The sequence below is a fragment of the Diabrotica virgifera genome, chromosome 10, assembly GCF_917563875.1.
Source record: "Diabrotica virgifera virgifera chromosome 10, PGI_DIABVI_V3a".
NCBI classification, from domain to species: Eukaryota; Metazoa; Arthropoda; class Insecta; order Coleoptera; family Chrysomelidae; genus Diabrotica; species Diabrotica virgifera.
In genome coordinates, this window is record NC_065452.1 from 110270772 (window position 1) to 110292059 (window position 21288).

Here is a 21288-nt window from a genome sequence, read left to right on the forward strand (position 1 = left end):
TTGGCAATGGCTTCTGCTATCATGAAGCTAATTTTTGTGGCTGTCTCGGAGTTTTCTGTTGGTATTCTGAACATCGCCTGTTGACCGATCATATTTTTTTTCAACGAATTTACTCGATCGATTCTAATTTGACCTTGGTATTCATCGTATTTAGAAGCGTGTTTTGTGAAATAATGCCGCTTTATATTGTACTCCTTGCAAACTGATATTTTTTCATGACATATGAGGCACAGTATGTTACCATTTTGTTCTATGACAAAAAAGGTGTCAGTCCAACTGTTTTTAAATATTCGACATTCTTTGTCAACTTTACGTTTTTTTTCTGATGACATCATGTTCTGCAACAAACACAAATCAACACTGCAACACAAATGAACCAAATCGCCAAAAGAATCTTCACTAAGTCCGTTATAATTGCTTGTATCGCCCTTAAGTATTCGCTGATCTTCGCTTTGTTTCCGAACTGGAACTGTATCTGCACGTTTACCGTTAGCCGTATTTATACGCGAGTATAAATAATAAAGTTAAAAGGTACAGGTACAGAAGTTTCTCCTGTTTAAGGTTTTAATAGTAAATACTATTTTTAGTTTGGAATTATCTTCTATATCAAAATAAGCCACAATCCTTCACTATTCACTCATTCAGGTAGATACATTTTACCCCCAAAATCGTATTTATAAAAGCACAAAGGACTGGTCAGTGGTCATAAAAGTATTAGTAAATCCGTATCTGATATCTGCTGCATGGCTCGCACGTGTTACAAGCTATTTAAGTAAAGTGATTCAAAAATTCTTGAAAATTAACCAAACTCTGTTGTCAAATCTATCCGCTAAAGAAATTTTGTAATAATTTTGTTTTTGCGGTAGAAAAAAGGAGATTTCGGTAGAACGGTAGATTTTACAGGTTTTCGGACATTTCAGGTAGATCTACCGAAAAATCGGTAGCTGTGGCATCACTGGATGTGCGTGAGCTCTGTGGCTCTGCGTGGGTGTGGGTTCGGTGAGAAGGGACTCGCGGGCCGGATGAAGGGCCTACGCGGGCCGCATTGTGGCCCGGGGGCCGTATGTTGGACAGGCCTGCTATAGAGTCATAGGTTTGTCGGATCGCGAATTTGGCCGTCGTGTTAATTGTATGGCAATGAGAGTTATGCGAGTGTGTCGTGTGTCGACAAACGAAGGTAGAGGAACACGAAGAAGACCAACTGGTTCACCGAGGCGTACCACAGGGTGTCAAGAGAGGCGCTTTAGACTCCTAACCCTGCGAGACCGTTTTGCTACTACGCGTCAAATCGCTGACCAATGGTTTGGAGTAGAAGGTAGACTTGTTACTATACGTACCCTATACCGTAGCATTCGAGCATTTGGACTGGTTTCATTCCGCCCACGACGAGTGCCTTCTTTGACTGCGGACCACTGTCATCAACGTTTGAATTGGTGCAGAGAATGGGAGCATTTGGCGACAGAATGGCATAATGCAGCATTCAGCGATGAATCGCAAGTTTGTTTAAGTATGCATGATGGTCTTAAGATGATAAGACGCCGCCGTGGAGAGCGTCGAGATATCGGATTTGCTGTTGAGAGGCATCTACAATTGTTTGGGGGATTATTGCCTATGGTAGCCGATCACCACTTTTGTTTATTCGAGGCAGTATGACAGATGCGCGTTATGTTGATGACATCTTACAAACCACTTTACTGCCTTATCTAGACGGCCGTCGAAATGCCCTTTTTTAGGAAGACAACGCGCGTCGTCATATTGCTCGTCGAGCTATGGACTTTCTCCAAGAAGGTGGCGTTAATTTTTTGCCGTGGCTACCCCGTTCAATGGGTTTAAATCCTATCGAACATGTGTGGGATATGATGGTGAGGAGACTGTCCACTTTGCACCATCATCCACAGACTCTGGCACAGTTAATCCATGAAATTCAAGTTGCTTGCAAAGAGGTGCCACAAGCAGACATCGATCATCTCATTTTGTCAATGCCTAGACGTGTACAGGAGTGTATTCAGCTAGAGGGTCGCCAAACACATTATTAACTTTTTTTTGATTACATGTCAATAAAAAGTCTTGCCAATGTTATCGTTTCATTATTGATGAAAATGTACCATGTTGCCAAAAACTTAAGTTCCGGAAATGATTCCTTCATTAGTTAGAAAGTTAGAAAAACATGATACCTAGGCCACACAATTAGAAATTCTTCTTCTTAAAGTTCCCTCTCCTATCGGAGGTTGGATATCATAATGGCTATGGTCACTTTGTTGGCTGCTGCTCTGAATAGTTGTAATGAACTACAGTTAAACCATTCTCTAAGGTTCCTCAGCCAGGAGATGCGTCTTCTTCCTATGCTTCTTCTTCCTTGGATCCTTCCTTGCATAATAATTCTCAGCAACTCATATTTTTCTCCTCTGGTAATGTGACCCAAATATTCCAGTTTTCTAGTCTTTATACTTTTCATAATTTCTAACTCCTTATTTAAACGTCCTAGCACTTCAACATTGGTAATCCTTCGAACCCACTGAATTTTCAATATTCTTCTGTAACACCACATTTCGAACGCTTCTATTCTTCTTATGTGTTGTCTCTTCAATGTCAAAGCTTCCATCCCGTATAGCAATATAGAAAATATGTAGCATCTTAGAGCCCTCAATCTGAGAGGCAACTGAAGGTCTTTGTTTGTAAGCAGTGTCTTCATTTTATAAATGCTTGCCTTGCAGTTTCAATTCGGAATTTAATTTCTTTGCTTTGGTCATTTTTGTCATCAACCCAGGTTCCCAGATATTTGTATGTCTTAACTTTTTCTATTTGGGTTTGCTCTATCATTAACCTTTCATTTCCATGTTCTGTTTTTGAGACAATCATAAATTTAGTTTTTTCTTGTTTATTTTTAGTCCGTATCGAATGCAATAATCGTTAATTCTATTTAGCAATTCTTGTAGCGATTCCAGGGTGTCTGCCATTATAACGGTGTCATCAGCGAATCTTATGTTATTTACTATTCTTCCGTTTATAGAGATTCCATCACTTAGCTCCGCTATCGCTTCCTGAAATATGGCTTCACTGTACAGGTTAAACAGTAGCGGCGACAGAACACAACCCTGTCTTACTCCTCTCTTTATATCAATATTCTCGGATTCTTGTTCTTCTATCTTTATATTGGCCTTTTGATTCCAATACAGATTGATGATAATTCGTAAATCTCGTCTGTCTATATCTCTGTTTTTCAATAATTCTATTAGTTTTTCATGTCGTACCCTGTCGAATGCTTTTTCGAAGTCGATGAAACAGGAATAAATATCCAGGTTCATATCTAAGCATCTTTGAGAGAGGACATTAAACGCAAACAATGCCTCTCTTGTTCCAAGTCCTTTGCGGAACCCAAATTGGGTATCATCCATATCATATTCTAGCTTTCTGTATAATCTTCCATGAATCACCTTTAGAAATATTTTGAGGGTATGGCTTATTAGTGATATTGTCCTATAGTCCGAACAATCTTTGGCGTACCATGTCCGTTTTTCATGTCGGACCCTGTCGAACGCTTTTTCGAAGTCGATGAAACAGGAATAAATATCCAGGTTCATATCTAAGCATCTTTGAGAGAGGACATTAAACGCAAACAATGCCTCTCTTGTTCCAAGTCCTTTGCGGAACCCAAATTGGATATCATCCATATCATATTCTAGCTTTCTGTATAATCTTCCATGAATCACCTTTAGAAATATTTTAAGGGTATGGCTTATTAGTGATATTGTCCTATAGTCCGAACAATCTTTGGCGTATATTGTTTTTGGTATTGTTACAAAGGTGGACACCAACCATTTCTGAGGGATTTTTCCGGTTTTATATACTTCATTAAACAGAATTAGAAATAATAAGTACCAATATGCTCAACTAATAGTGAAAGGAAAGTGAGGACTGGGAAGGAAAAGACTATCGTGGCTAAGAAACGTCCGACAGTGGATAGGGCTAACTTTTGAGCAGCTAAAAGAACAGCTGAAGACAGAGAAGAGTTTGCAATAATTGTAGTAGCCAACCTCCATTGGAGAGAGGGCACTTTAAGAAGAAGAAGAAGAAATTTCTGTTATACACGGGGTTCTACTAGATATATTTTGGGTTAGTCAGGTTACCACAATGTTTTTAAAACAGTGAATAAATATTCACTGTAAATGAAATTGTTAAGAACTGTAAAATAGTAGGTATCAATTTTAGATTCTAACATTATGTTGATAACATTTTTTACGATAACTAAAATAAAGTTTTGCTAATTCTGAAATTAAATTAGCGTAGGTGGATCTGAAAAAATATTTTAGTACAAATCGTAAAAACATCACTCGATATAAAAAATTTAATTCAATCTACTTTGGTGTGAGCACAATCTGTGTGACAGTCTGTTAAAACAGTGGATAAATGTGATTTAAAAAAATAAATTTATAAAAACAACGTGTTACAGTATCCAAAAACAGTAACATTAATAATAATAAAATTAGTGTCACACACCATTTTTATACAGTGTGGAACGCACTTATGGAATAAAGTTATGTCTGTGATTGCTTAAAAAAATTATAAAAAACACTGAGACCCGTCGATTTTTAATTTTATATACAGTGTGTCTGCGTAACTTGGAACCATATGGGAAACTTTTTTGATATCAATTTTACGAAAAAAAGTTATTCTTTATAAAATGCTCTGCATAGCCTAAAACCTAAGATGCAATCATCAGATACCAAATTTTATCAACAGTATATGAGGTATGCCAAAAATATGATTTTCTCTCAAGAGTAATGTGCCTTTATATTTCACAATTTCGAAAATTGTCATGGAGAAAACTTGTTTTTAAATACAAATTATGTTATAATCTGCATTTACACTCTGCTAATTGAAAAATTTTTTTTTCGAAAATTTTCCTCAAATCACGGACACCCAACATCATTTTTATTTATGATAGCTCCGTTATTATTAATTTTACGAAAAAAAAGTTATTCTTTATAAAACGTTCTACATAGTCTAACAACTAAGATAAAATTATAAGATATTCAATTTTTTCAATTTTATACGAGGTACGTACCTATATATGAATTTCGCTGAAGAGTAAAGTACCTTTATTTTTCACAATATTGAAATTTGTTATTATAAAAAAATTTTCAGAATTAAAAACTATGTTTCAATATGCAATTGTATCCTTCTAGTTGAAATATTGTGAACTTTAAAGGTATTTTACTCTTGAGCGAAATTTTTCGCAAAATTAATAATAACGGAGTTATCTTAAATAAAAATGGTGTTGGATATCCGAAATTTAAGGAAAATTTTCAATTTTTTTTCAATTAGAAGAGTGCAAGTGCATATTATAACATAATTTTTAATTACAAACAACTTTTCTTAATAACAATTTTTGATATTGTGAAATATAAAGGCACTCTACTCTTGAGCGAAATTCACATTTTTGGACATAGGTACCTCGTATATTATTGATAAAATTTGATATCTGATGTTTTCATATTAGGTTTTAGACTATGCAGAGCACTTTATGAAGAATAACTTTTTTTGAAGTTATACTTCTTTAGGCGCGATTGAGATTGAGGGTGAATTTATATTGATCTGCGCGCATGCGCACACCGACAGTTTGGTATTAGTCTTTATACTTGCTCTGATTGGGCGTTGAAATGATCTGTCAATAATTGTTCAATATGGAGGTTATCGGTAAACAAAAATGTTGTATAATATATTAGTTTTTATTGTTGTGAGGACAGAAATAAAATCAAATTTATAATTATAGTGACTTTTTAAATAGTTTTGAAAAGCCACAGGTACGTAATTCTAAATGTTTCAGTTGTATTCCAATAAAAAATTATCTGCATACCTATTTGGAAAATGTAAAAAAAAATAATGTACTTACCTAGTACTTGCTATGCTATACCCCTAGTAGGCAATGCTTTAATTTACATGATCTGATTACGAGCAAACTTTCTACAAATTTTCATCTAATGTATCGTTTTCTTACTCTATATATTGTTGTATTTTAATTCGACAAAAATCAAACTAATAAAAATTCATATAAACAAAATGTCAAAAAGTTGATCAGTTTGTGTATATTCCCACATGACGTATACGCAAAGGTGGTGCAGTTTGAAATCGCTTCGACTCTCGTACGGCGGGATACACGGGAAGTAGGTTCAAGCCCAATGCAAGTTATATAATTTTTTTATTTTTTTATAGATTTTATGATTGTAAGTATATTATTATATAATTTTTTTCAAAAAATACGTATTTAATTAAAATTTTTGGCAACAATTATTGTTCAGAAACCATTTGTGGCATTTTTCAATGTGTTTGTGTGTGTTTTATTCTTTTATTTTTTTAATTTTTGGTATTGTTTTAATAAAATTTTTTGGAAAGTAGTAGAGAAACTGTTTAAAGTATATTGATTTCGTTGAAATCATATAATAGAAGTATAACTTCTTACGTGCGTACAAAGTACACACATTCTTTTTTTCGTAAAATTGATCATAAAAAAGTTTCCATATGGTTCCAAGTTACGCAGACACACTGTATAAATGTGCTCTTTTTAAACATAAATTTAATTGCATAGGGTGATTAATTCAAGCCTAGTAGAGTTCATAAGCTTTATTTTTAATGGAGCACCCTGTATATTTTTATGTTCTTAGAAGGTAATTATTAACTTCATCTCAAAAAAGTGTATTATATACTGTTATGAAGTTCGTTGAAATCAGGTTATTAAGCAGCTTTTAAAAATATAAAAATATACAGGGTGTGCCATTAAAAATAAAGCTTATGAACTATACTAGGATTGCGTTAATCACTCTGTACATTTAAATTTATATCTAAAAAGCGCACATTTATATATAAAAATCGACGGGTCTCAGTGTTTTTTTATAATTTTTTAAAACAAGGACAGAAATAATTTTATTTCATAAGTGCCTTTCACCCTATATTTTTGTACGCCTATATTTTTGGGTGCTTTCTAAAAGACCAACTTTTTCAAACGTAACAATAATAAAAGTGTCGACTTATCCCAAATTTAGTTCCTCATCATTGTTTTTACCTTTTTTCACATAAGTGGTGAGCTTCTCTAATTATATTTCTTCTCGCCCTCCTTGATTTATATCAATATTAATCCACTTTACAGAATCTTTCGTGTCACATGTTAACGTTAAAAGTGTTTTAACGATCTTAACTTCTGTTCCCTCACTTTTGCACAGCTGGTATAACACATTTACGTCCAATATATTTATTTTATTATATGCTGCATTGGCAATAAAAAACTGTAACAGAAGATTACAAAATATACGGGTGACATTTAAAAATAAAATACTAACATTATCCGTATATCTCAGAAACTGTACATTTGGCAACCTCGAAAATGTAAAATTTTAACGAGCCCATCTAATATACATAACCAAAATTTTGTTACTATATCATACGGGGTGTCACAGATATCTTTATGTTTCCATACTTTTCGCGTAGACTGTATAATTCGTTTTGAATCAGGCTTATATAGTTTACCCAGTGCCGGATTAAGAATCTTGAGGCCCCCAGGCAACCCAAGCTAGGACGCCCCTCAAGAAACTTTTATCTTTTCCCTCCAAAAGCCCCTGATAACCGCTCCATCTCCGAGCGACATCTCTTTGATATATTAATATTAGTGGACATTTTGTAGATTTAAACTTAAAATTTTTGTTTCATTTTGTAAAACGTATTGCTTAAAGAAAAAAAAAAAAAAGAAATACATAGTCAAGAAACTATTTATATAATTTTGATTCAATTTTGCAATAAAAAATTATTTTAGTCTTTTTTTTGTCATAGTTATCCATAAACGAACGATTCATTTTAAAGTATAATAATTTTTCTAATAATGAAAAAAAAAGAAGGTCGTAGAAAAGCATAGTATTCTACTCACATGTATTGGCTATTACTCACTCTGATGAATAACGACACTCGCCTTCGGCTCGTGTCGCAAACTTCATCATCGTGAGTAATACCCATCATCACATGCTCGTTGAATAATATGCCATTACTTATTACATAACTATGTAATTATAAATAATTTTGGATTAAATATAGTTTGAGTTTTCAAAGCCTTATAATTATTATAAAACAACTTTTCTAAATTTCATAGAAACAAAACTACTTAAAATATCTTCTACTTTCAAATTTTCGAGCACATCATTCTCAATTGCCATAATTGAGGGAAATGCTAGTATATTTTGTGCCACTGTCTAACGGTGACAGTTTTTAATAATTTTCATTTTGGAAATGGCCGTTCGTCTGTTGCATTTGTAATAATTATTAGCGTAAGATAAATCTTATAAGCAGAAAAATTTCGAAACTTCGATTCGAATTTGTTCTCATAAAAATAACCCAAAGAGACTATAAAGCAGGAATAAATTGCTTTCTCTACAAATCCTGAAGATGGACTATAAAATATTTGAACTGCAGTAGTTCATCTTAAATTTCAGGTTCAATATCATCAGTATAGCTTTCATGTAGTTATGAAGCACACTCCTTTGTCTGAGTATCATTCAGTTTTGGAAAAACACACAAAATACCAAATACTGAGTTACTGACTCGTACGCTGTCAACTGACGACTCAGCTCAATAATCAGCTTATCCGAAATTGGTAGATTCGTTGCAACCTTTAACTTTTCTCCACCCTGTAGAAAAACTTCATTGGAATTTATCATCATCAAAATGTAGTTTTCTTGCTCGCGTTTGTTTACTCTCGTCGGTATATTCAGAGTACTGTATCGCAGATCGCAGACCTTCTGCTCGTAGTAAGCAAAATTATCTCTTTGGGATTTTAAGAACTCCAAAAGTAATTTTAGAAGCCGAACTGCAGTTTCAAGTTCAATCTCTTCTCTCTGTAATGATTTACTGACAGCGTTGATGAGTTCTAAAAATGTTTCTGTTTTGACATTTCTTTCAACAAACACTTAGCCTCACGAACTGTTTCAGCTTTCTGATTAGGGTCTTCAGTAAGAGTATGAAGAGCAGATTTGAAGGCGTTGTAACCTTTAGACAAAGCTCTGGTTGCATCAGCCCTTGCAGTCCATTTAGTGCTGCTTGTTCTTTTAAGAACAAGGTTTAGATCGTGACCAATGGGATCACGTAGTTGAGTTTCATTTAAGCATTTGATCGTAGCTTCCCAACGGTGGGTAGAGACTCAGGCTGAAAAAACATTGTACACGGACTGAACAAATTCAAAATATGATATTGCTCCAGCTGCAACGGGTCCAACGCAACTTTTAGCACCGACTAAAGCGAGTGTGCGGCACAAAAAATGTAAATTGCTTTTAAATTAGAAGTTTGTTAATTTTAGATAAATGAGCCTGGAGATCATTGTATTTGCCTGGCATGTAGCGAAAGGCATGGGTAGTGAAGGAGAGGGTAGGGAGTGGGCACTAACTTATTTGTTGCTCCTGCTCTTACTACTTTTCTAAGAAACCGTGCAGACTGATAGGCAGTACTGTTCCTTCTACCAAACGGCATTCATTAGCGACTTATTCACACAAAATAGGCTTTTTATATGAACAAAAGTATGCATTGTAATGTAATTTTATACGTCCACCATCAATTTTATAGTATTGCGCGATATTTGAATTTTCAACATAATATGATTTATAATTTTTATTTAAATCTAATTATTATTTTTTAATTTTGGGCCCTGCGAGGCCTCCATTGGGGCCGAGGCCCCTAGGCATATGCCTACTTTGCCTATTGGTTAATCCGGCACTGAGTTTACCACTCAATTTCATTGGAAACTCACATCCTAATCTAATTCTCAATTGTTTTATAATACCGATGACATATATCCAAAACGATTACTTCTTAAACCTATTCTACCTACTCAAAGTTATCATCATTTTAGTAGTCTTTTTCTTAAAGTGTCTATCCGTTCGGGATGTTAGCGATCATCATGACTATCTTACATTGATTTGCCATACAGCTGAGTGGTAGTTCCGTAGATTTTGCCGCCAAGAAATTCTTCTTCTCGTAGCACTACAACAGGGAGTGGGTCTTGGCTTGCACATCTCGCTTCCATCTCGAACGGCCGTTCATGACAGTTAGGTCAGTGGATAGCCTCTTCTTCTTCTTAGTGTGCAGGGTGCCTGTCCGTTCCGAACGTTGGCGATCATTCTGGCTATGATGACTTTGTTGGTTGCTATACGGAATAGTTGCGTTGAGGTCTTTCTATACCATGCTCTCAGGTTAGCAAGCCATGATATTCTTCTTCGTCCTGGGGGCCTTTTTCCTTCAATTTTACCTTGTATACTGCATTGGAGTAGCTCGTATCTGCCTTGATTTCTCATTATATGTCCCAAGTACAGCAGCTTACGGCACTTCACGATGTTGACTAAATCTGCGGTTGTGTTCATCCTCCGTAGTATTTCTTCATTGGTAACTTTGTCTATCCACGGTATCTTCAGGATCCTTCTGTACAACCATAGTTCAAAAGCCTGAAGTTTCGATAGAGTTTCTGCCTTCAATGTCCACGTTTCTACTCAGTATAGAACCACTGAGTACACGTAACATTTAAGGAGCCTTATTATTGTTTTTAGGGTGAGGTCATGGCTCTTGAACACAGAGATCATAGTCAAGAATGCACTTTTTGACCATCTAATATCTTGAGTATTATCCCAGGACTCATTGATTATAGTTCCTAAGTAGTTGTATTGTGAGACAGGTTTAATTCTCATTTGGTTCACATACAGATTTGCTCCAGTTACGCTTTGCTTGCTGGTGATCATTAGTTTGGTTTTGCTGGTGTTTATATCTAATCCATATGTTCTAATTGATTCCGTCATTTTGTTCATTAAGTTTTGCAGCCCTTCTATGGTATGGGTAGCCTCATTGTTCTTAAATATGACCATATATTATCTCTTTATCGCATTCGCAAAGGTCCTAAGGGCCTTCTTCCTGTCGTTCCTAATGTCCTGTCTTTCGCCAGATTAACTTGGCAAAACAGTTATTAGGGACTCTATGGACATGGCCAGCCCATGACATATGGACATCTTAGACGTTGGAACTTAATACTTGGACTACGTCGCTACCCCTATACATCTGTTTGACCTCGGCATTTGTTCTCATTCGGTATTAGTTACTATTAGTGTTGTAATAAGGTCCAAAGATTCTTAATACTATTAGTGTTGTGATAAGGTCAAAGAACGAAGGTAAAGGAACTAGTAGAACCAACACACATAGAAAAGGATACATGGATTGCCTATCTAAAAAAAGGCTCCATGCAGAGGAAGAATAAATGACGCTAGAACAACCAAAAACACCAGAAATGACCACAAGAATTAAGAAGTTAATGTAGCTACACACGAAGTTCGAAAAACATTTGGAAAAGCTGCAGGTAACGAATTATTGAAGTATTGTGGAGCAGCAATGACAGAACGATTAACAACATTAAATAACAAAATTATAAAACACAATAAAATAGTGGAATAATGGAGAATAAGCGAACTAATTCTACTATTCAAAAAGGAGTTAAAAAACGACCAGAAAACTACAGAGGTATTAACTTGATAAATACTATCCTAATACTTAAAACTATAGTATATTGTCCAACAAGTGCAGAAAGGTACTAATTTCTCACGAGTTTGAAAAGTTGCGCCGCAATTCAAACGAGTGAGAAATTACCTTTCTGCATGTGTTACACACCATACTTTTTATACAGACTCAGTTTTTCCTAAAAATAAAAATCACAATTTCCAAACGAAGATTAGTTATAATAATGTGTGATATGTTTCAAACTGTATTTAATTGATACTAATCAATTTAAATTCCATATACCTAAACAAATTGCACAGAAATCAGTTAAAAAATTAATGCACTGCCCTAATTTGTTTAAATTTAAACTATTTAAAAAATATTCGGTCGATCGGACAGCTCAGTGGGACTAGCGGCTGACCGCCACTTCACTTCGACGTGAGGTATGTGACTTCAAGCCCAAGCCAGGTCATCGGAAAAAAAAGGCTAACGCGTCAGTATAAAATTCTAAATATGAATCTGGCGCTTAGACTGGAAATATGCGGACGTCTGATCGGCCTATGAGGAAACAATACGGCAAGGGATAAGGGCTTGCGGCTCGGTGCTACTCCTCCATAGATCCCTACCGGAAGGGCGTTAACGCCTAAAATACCGGTGTATATATATAAAAAATTATTACACAATAGTGTCACATTTGACGTTATATTTATGCAGTCACGAAGTTCCACCAACAGTGGTGTCATGGCAAAATTAGCAGTGCCGGAACACACTTTTACTAACTTTTTGACAAGTAAAATATTGCTTGATGTTTTTTTAATACAAGTTACGTCTGCACATTTTAAAATGTATATGCTTTTGCTTAATTCAAAAATATTAAAATTCTGGAATTGTCGCTTTTTATTTTATTTTAAGTGTTGTTTTTTTCTTAACCAGTGCCGGAACGGCGTTCCGGTGCGTTCCGTCACCATGACACCACTGTCCAACAAACCTACTTCATTTGACGTATCTTGCTGCGGTTGCTAAATCCTTATTGGTTATTTGATAATTATAAAATGTTTATTAAGAATAAAATTGTAAAATAAAACAGTTGTAACATCCATAATTTAATTTCTATTCTATAGTTAAATATAATAATTGTCTTATAGGTTATTATTTGTCTAAAATTTAACCACGGATGTAAACAGAATATAACGTTACTCAGAATGAGGTAGTCAACTGTGCAGAAAAGAACTTTTTCTACAACCACTATTCAAAATGCACTTTGCTGCACACTTTATGTTAGCAAACTTGATGTTTTCTCACAGTATAAGATATTTGACATTAGTGTGAAGAAAAGTGACATTTATGTGCCGGAAAGTTCTTTTTTCTACAACCACTATTCAAAGTGCACTTTTCTGCACGGTTTTATGGTAGCAAACTTGATATTTTCTCACAGTATAAGATATTTGACATTAGTCTGCAGAAAAGTGACGTTTCTGTGCCGCAAAGTGACGTTTCTGTGCCGCAAAGTTCTTTTCTGCACAGTTGACTACCTCATTCTGAGTAACGTTATATTCTGTTTACATCCGTGGACTACCGCATTCTGAGTAACGTTATATTCTGTTTACATCCGTGGTTAAACTTTAGACAAATATATAACCTATAAGACAATTATTATATTTAACTATAGCATAGAAACTAAATTATGGATGTTACAACTGTTTTATTTTACAATTTTATTCTTATTAAACATTTTATAATTATCAAATAACCAATAAGGATTTAGCAACCTGTGCAAGAGACGTCGAATGAAGTAGGTTTTGTGTAAATCCGTGACTGCATAAATATGATGTCAATAATGTGTAATAATTGTTTAAATTTAAACAAATTAAGGCAGTGCATTAATTTTTTAACTGATTTCTGTGCAATTTATTTAGGTATAAGGAATTTAAATTGATTAGTAGGTATTAATTAAATACAGTTTAAAATTTATCACATAGGTAGGTACCTATTATAATTAATCGTCGTTTGGAAATTGTGATTTTTATTTTTAGGAAAAACTGTGCTTGTAGAAAAAGTATAGTGTGAAACACGTGCAGAAAGGTAATTTCTCACTCGTTTGAATTGCGGCACTCGCTTGCGCTCGTACCGCAACTTTTCAAACTCGTGAGAAATTAGTACCTTTCTGCACTTGTTGCACAATATACTATTCTGTACAGTTGATTACCTCATTCTGAGTAACGTCAATATTCTGTTTACATCCGTGGTTAAAGTTTAGACAAATAAGTATATAACATATAAGACAAAATTATTATTTTAACTATAGAATAGAAATTAAATTATGGATGTTACAAATGTTTTATTTTACAATTTTATTCTTAATAAACATTTTATAATTATCAATTAACCAATAAGGATTTAGCAACCTCAACAAGATACGTCGAATGAAGTAGGTTTGGTGGAACTCCGTGACTGCATAAATATAACGTCAAATGTGACATTATTTTGTAATAATTATTTAAAATAGTTTAAATTCAAACAAATTTAAATTATTAATTTTAATCTTTTTAACTGTGCATTAATCTTTTAACTGATTTCTGTTTAATTTGTTTAGGTATAATGAATTTAAATTGATTAGTATTAATTAAATCTTCTTCTCCTTAAAGTGCCTATCCGTTCCGGATGTTGGCGATCATCATGGCTATCTTGACTTTGTTTACCGCAGCGCGGAACAGTTCAGTGGTAGTGGTGTTATACCACTTTCGTAAATTTTGAAGCCAGGAAATGCGTCTTCTTCCCGGTCCTCTTTTACCATTTACCTTCCCTTGGAGAATCAGTTGGAGAAGGCCGTACCGTTCTTGATTTCTCATTACATGTCCTAGATATTCTAATTTTTTTGTTTTGATGGACTTCCACATTATTAATTCGGTCAACCCAGGAAATACGTAAGATGCGCCTATAACACCACATTTCGAAAGCTTCGAGCCGATTCATAGATGCAACAGTTAGTGTCCACGCTTCTATTCCGTAGAGTAGAACTGTGAATATGTAGCATTTCAACAGACGGTATTTTGGTTTTAATGATATGTCTCGACTGCTGAAAATAGGTCTCATTCTAACGTATTAATTAAATACAGTTTAAAATCAATAATTTATTATTATAATAAATCTTCGTTTGGAAATTGTGATTTTTATTTTTAGCAAAACCTGTGGTTGTAGAAAAAGTATAGTGTGTAACACATGCAGAAAGGTAATTTCTCACTCGTTTGAATTGCGGCACTCGCTTGCGATCGTACCGCAGCTTTTCAAACTCGTGAGAAATTAGTAGGTACCTTTCTGCACTTGTTGCACAATATACTATTCCGGCACAGAAACGTCACTTTTCTGCACACTAATGTCATATATCTTATACCGTGAGAAAATATCAAGTTTGTTAACAAAACTGCAAAAAAGTGGATTTTGAATAGTGGTTGTAGAAAAAAATTTTACAAGAACTAATGCATCAGAGTATAAGTTTAGCATATGAAAAACAGGGTTTTCGTACTGGAAGATCGTGTATAAATGCAATGTTCGTCTTAAAGCAAATTACTGAGAAATCACTAGAGTATAATAAACTAGTATTTATATGCCTGATTGACCTGAAGAAAGCATTTGACAGAGTACCTAAGACTCAAAGATGTAATGCGTCTTCTGTATAATAGAGAAGTTCTCCTAGATATCATAAAAACTATTGAAAACATCTACTAATATAATAAAATGGAAGTCAGAATAGATGGGTAACTTACAGAACCTATACAGATATAGGCAGCGGAATAAGACAAGGGGACTAATTGAGCCTCATGCTTTGTAATTTAATCATATATTAAATCATCAAAAGCGTCAACAAAGGAAGAGGATACAGAATGGAAAACAAAGAAGTAAAAATACTCTGTTACGCGAACGACGCAATATTGATAGTCCAAGATGAAGATAGTCTACAAAGATCAATGGCGGATCCAGCAACCTGGCAAGGTGGGGGCAATGAAATAAAAATTTTCTCGTCACTGGCGTAGGCAGGATTCTTTTGCGGAATGGGCTATTACTTTCTTTTTCTTCATGTTCCATATTCTTTCAGAACGTTGGTTAGCATCATAGCTATCTTAATTTTATTCACTGCCACCCTAAATGAACCACGAAGAGCTTCTTCGTCCTGGACTGCGTTTGTCTTATATTTTCACTTGCATAATATTTTGTAGCAACCTTTATTTGGGACCTCTTAGGGAGCGTAACGCAATTTTTGAAGATTTTTGACCCACCCCCAACTTGCGTTACGTAATACTTGAACGGTCCCTTATTCTTCTTCTTTAAGTTCCATCTTCTATCGAAGGTTGGAAATCATCATAGCAATGCGGACCCTGTTGACTGCCGCTCTAAATAGCTCTGCACTACTGCATTCGAACCATTCCCGTAAGTTCTTAAGCCAGGATGTTCTTCCTCTTCCCACATTTCGCTTTCCTCGGATTTTGCCTTGCATAACAAATTGTAATAATGAGTATTTTTGCCCTCTCATCACATGTCCCAAGTACTCAAGTTTTCGTCTTTTGATAGTTAGTATTATTTCCGGTTGATTTCCTATCTTTCTAGTTACTTCCACGTTCGACATTCTTTGAATCCATGATATTCGTAGGATTCTTCTGTAACACCAAAATTCAAAGGCGGCCAACTTATTCAAATGGACTTGTTTCAACGTCCACGCTTCCAAGCCGTAAAGAAGAGTAGAGAACACGTAACATCGAAGCATCCTTAGACGTAGTTCTAACCTTATATCCCGACAACAAAGAAACTTTTTAAGTTTAATGAATGATGCACGTGCTATTTCAATACGTGTCTTAATTTCTTTGGTTTGGTCTACATTTGATGTTATCCATGTTCATAAGTATTTGTAGTTATCCACACTCTCAATCACAGTATCTTCAATAGTTAATTGGATGTTTACTTGTGCTGATTTAGTTATGATCATGCATTTAGTTTTCTTTAAATTCATCTTCAGTCCGTACTCATGACAGCGTTCATTAAGGCGTTGCATAACATTCTTGTAAATCATTGTTGTTATCTGTTATTATTACTGTATCGTCTGCAAAACGTAAATTGTTCAAAACTTCTCCATTGATAGATATACCTTCTATTGAATTTGAGAGCGCTTCTTGAAATACCGCTTCACTGTAGACATTGAAAAGTAGTGGAGACAGCACGCAACCCTGACGGACTCCTCTCTGTATTTTGATATCTTGGGTGTCCTGGTTGTCAACTCTTACCTTGGCAGTTTGATTCCAATATATATTAGATATAATTTTCATGTCACGACTGTCAATATTTTTGCTTTTTAATATATCTACAAGCTTTTTATGTTGAACTTTATCAAATGCCTTTTCAAAGTCTACAAAACATAAGTACATATCCTGATTCATGTCCATGCATCTCTGGGCCAGCACATTCAAGCCGAACAAAGCATCTCGCGTGCTCATACCATTTCTAAAGCCAAATTGTGTGTCACTGATTTCATATTCGAGAGTTTTAACAATTCTACTGTGTATTATTTTCAAAAATGTTTTAAGTGTGTGACTCATTAAAGATATTGTTCTGTGATCCGAGCAGGTTGTTGCACTTGACTTTTTGGGAATTGCTACAAAGGTCGATTGCAGCCATTGTTTGGGGATTGTGGCAGTCTGATATATTCGATTAAAGAGTTCAACCATTACATCAATACCATCTTCATCAATCAGTTTTAATAATTCGATGGGCACATCATCTGGTCCAGTAGCTTTACCATCTTTCGTGTTTTTGATGGCATAGATGACTTCGTCTGTTAATATTGGTGGTCCAGTATCCTCTGTGATTTCTAATGACAGTTCTCCTCTTTCATCATTAAAGAGTTGTTGGATGTAATTGGTCCATTGACACAATCTCTCCTTCACGTCAGTAATAATTACCCCTTTATCATTTTTAAGGGTATTCGTTCTTGTGCTTTTTCTAGAACCTGTCATTTCTTTGATTTTTTTGTGTAAATTAAAGCTGTCATACTTTTTATCCAGGTCTTTTATTTCTTTGCATCTGTCGGAGAGCCACCTCTCTTTTGCCTCTCGAATTTTCTTTCTGATGTTTCTCTGAATTTCTTTGTATTTATTCGGGTCTTTTGTTTTATGTTTTCTTCGTTCTTCCATAAGTTCAAGAATTTCTACTGTCATCCAAGATTTTGTTTTTTCTCCAAGTGGTTTGAGGGTTTCTTTTCCAACTGATACTAAGGCATGTTGAATTTTTCCCCATTTTTGGTCAACAGTCAGAGTTTCCTCACTATCTTCTTTGACTTTCCTTAAGTTCTCGTTTATTTTAAATTTCGTTTCCGCATAGGTCTTGTCTTGTTTGAGCCGCCTTGTATCCATGATTTTATTGGAGCTAGGGCTCTTTATCGTCTTTAGTTTCACTCTCATAGACAAAACAACCGGGTTGTGAGGATATGTCCGCTCCTGGATAAGTTTTAGATGATATTATAGAATTTCTATATCTTCTGTTGACGATAATATAATCTATTTGATTTCTGACTATTTTGTTGTTATTGTCAGCTGGTGACTTCCATGTATATAGTCTCCGTTTAGGAAGTTTGAACAAGGTATTTGCAATTATGAGTTCCTCATTGATACAGAAATCAACAAGCCTATCGCCACGTTCATTTCTTTCCCCGAGTCCATATCGCCCCACACAATTCTCCACTTCTCCTTGACCGACTTAAGCGTTCAAATCGCTCATTATAATATTTATGTCATGTCTTTTAGTTAGCTTTAAGACATTGCCAATTTGTTCATAGAAGGCCTCTATGGTGTCTTCATCCTTGTCTGCAGTGGGTGCATATACTTGGATTATATTTATTTTACGATTTAAATGAGAGTTGAGAGACAGCATTAATACTCGATCAGAGTAAGGAACAAAGTTACAAACGGCTTTCCGAGAATTGTTGTCAACTATAATTCCAACTCCCTGTTTGTGATTGGGGTCGTTGTTTCCGGAATAATACAGTGTTCCATTTCTGGTGTTACATTTTCCTGATCCGGGCCATTGTATATCGCTAAGGCCCAGTATGTTAATCTTCATTCTGCACATTTCCGACACAGCGTTATCGATTTTGCCTGATTGGTATAAACTTCTTACGTTCCATGTTCCAATTTTCAATACTATAGAGTTATTCTTATTTCTTTGACAGGGATTTACCTTGATGACGACCTGAGAGACCCTGTCGTCTAAATCTGATCGTCCTCCCCTGCCGGATCTTGGATTCCGAGCTCCATGATCATTAAGTAAATTATCAATTAGAGGGTCCATGATGATTTTTACTAAGGATATCCACGCGGAACTTTAATGTGGTCATCCCGTGGCTTTCCACATCTCAATGGCGTTGACTAATTTAGCTCTTCCGCCTTCGGAGTTAATTTCTCGACTCCAGGGCAATGAAGTGCCCTACCACGTATCGGTTCTTCCACCCGTAGCTGTTGACCAACAAGTGGGTGATTACTTATACCGGCAATCGTTCGGTTATTCTAACAGCTCCAGTATCCAATAATAGACCGATCCAGGATCATTTCCCTTACGCTCTATTTTGGTTCTGATGCTGCTGTCTGACAGAGTAGGATATGGAAAGGGAAACTTTGGTAATTAGGTGGGAGAATGGGTTTAGGACATAATTTCTCCCAGGTACCAGGAGATTGGGAGATAATTATGGCTCACGTGGGCAAGGTCGCATCCCTGAAGTAGATCTATCTTCCACCGGGGACATAAAAGAGTATCTACCCGCTACCGTTTATTACATGTCCGAAATACTCCAGCTTTCTCTTGTTGATGCCTTTTATAATCGCAGTGGTCTTGCTGAAACGTTCTAGTATTGAGGAGTTTCGAATCTTCTCCAACCAAGAAACTCTTAAAATTTTTCTATAGCACCACATCTCGAAAGCCTCATGGCGATTTAGATTGATTTTATTCACAGTCCAAGTACACCATACAGTAAGACCAAGAACATGTAGGTACTTCGCTTTTAGCAGCGAAGTAGGCGCATCCTTAATGCCAATTTTAGATCTCTGTTACATAATAATTTGGATATCCTTCTAAAAGCGGCTTTTATTCGGAGGGTCTTTAGTAAATGATCAAATAGATTTAACTAACTATGCTTTGTTAAATATACTTAATTAAAATGGACATACATCCAAAGTTTGTAAATTTATTTAAAGTTACCTTAATAACATTTAATAATTATTTTTTAAAAGATAGTAAAACTTGTAATTTGGTAAATTTTATCAGTAGTACCATAAAAACCAACTATATTTGTTATTTAATCACTAGAGTTCGGATTTAAAAGCATAAAGAAAAACAAAAAAAAGCGCTTAAAAAGCATAACAATTTTATGAAAAAAAGCATTTTATTATACAAAAAAAAAGCATGAAAATAAGCATATAAATTTTGATAAACCATTTTTTTTAAGAAAACAATTTATAGTTATCTCTAGGCTTAGCTTCTTCTTCTTATGGTGCCTATCCGTTACGGATGTTGGAAACTAACATGGCTATTCTGACTTTGTTGACTGCTGCCCTGAAAAGTCCGGTAGTGGTTAAGTTAAACCATTTTCGCAGGTTATGCAGCCAGGATATCCTTCTTCGTCCTGGACCTCTTTTCCATGCACTTTACCTTGAAGTATGGTCCGAAGTAGGTCATATCATTGTTCATTGCGCATTATATGGCCCAGGTATTCCAGTTTGCGACGTTTTATGGTTATGACTAGTTCGCGCTCTTTACCCATTCTATGTAGGCTTAGCTTAAGAACTAGTAAATAACTATTAAAAATTTAAAAATAAAAAGGAATAAACAAAAAAAAATAGATAACTGAAACAAAAATGCTTTAACCGATTTTTTTATCGACACGCTTTGGACGAAGGAAAATATATCATTTTTGGTTAAAGCACGAAATAACTAAATACTCATTTAAATGTTCCATCGGCCATTTAAAAGTTTCGGCGCCTATCACTCAAAACATTTTTGTATATCGAAAAACGTCTTTCAACGTCCACAATGGTTATCGGTGCATACTTATACTTTGCCACTACTGCCGGATCCATATTTATATCTCCAACGTTTTGTCCATTTAAAACTGAAAATATTTTCTTAATCTTTTGAAATCCTTCGTTTTTTGTTAATACATCTTTGACTTTTGTTAACACTATCTCACCAATTTTTCCGGGGATACCTTGGGATGCCTTGGGGTTCCAGGGATATCTTTTTTCAAAACTTTTTGGATCGACTCAACTAATTACATTTGCTGTTTCTGCAAATTTTTTATGGTTTCACTCAAAAAACAAAATTTGCTTTTGATAAAAGCAAGATTTTTTGTAATTCTATTTCACCTAAAACATCCTGACAATCTGTTATCGATTTGCTAGCAGTATATTTAGGTTCCAATACGAAGCTTTTAAAATTTTCGAAATATTCGGAGTAGTATAAAGCTGCATCTAACCATGTACCCCGCCGAGTTAACACTGGTTCCGGTGGTAACGAAGTGTTACGGAATCTGTCTCTAAAAAGTTGCACCCTTAAAGAAGCTTTAATGAAAAGTTTTCCCATTTTTTATCAACTCATTAACAAGTGGAAATTGCAGCCGTATAGTCTCAGCAACGCGATTCAGGACGTGTGCTAGACAAGTACAGTGAATTATATTTGGATAAAACTAAGATTTGATGCTGTTTTGATCATATTTAGCGTCGGAAAGCATTAATACTATTTTGTTAG

The 21288-nt window shown here is 35.0% G+C and overlaps 1 protein-coding gene across 2 annotated transcripts in view; it reads left to right on the forward strand.

Annotated features, from left to right (window-relative positions):
- The window catches only part of LOC126893316 (rhodopsin, GQ-coupled), a 241914-nt gene that overhangs the window by 15074 nt on the left and 205552 nt on the right, over window positions 1-21288 (forward strand). The gene's annotated exons all lie outside the window — the stretch shown is intronic.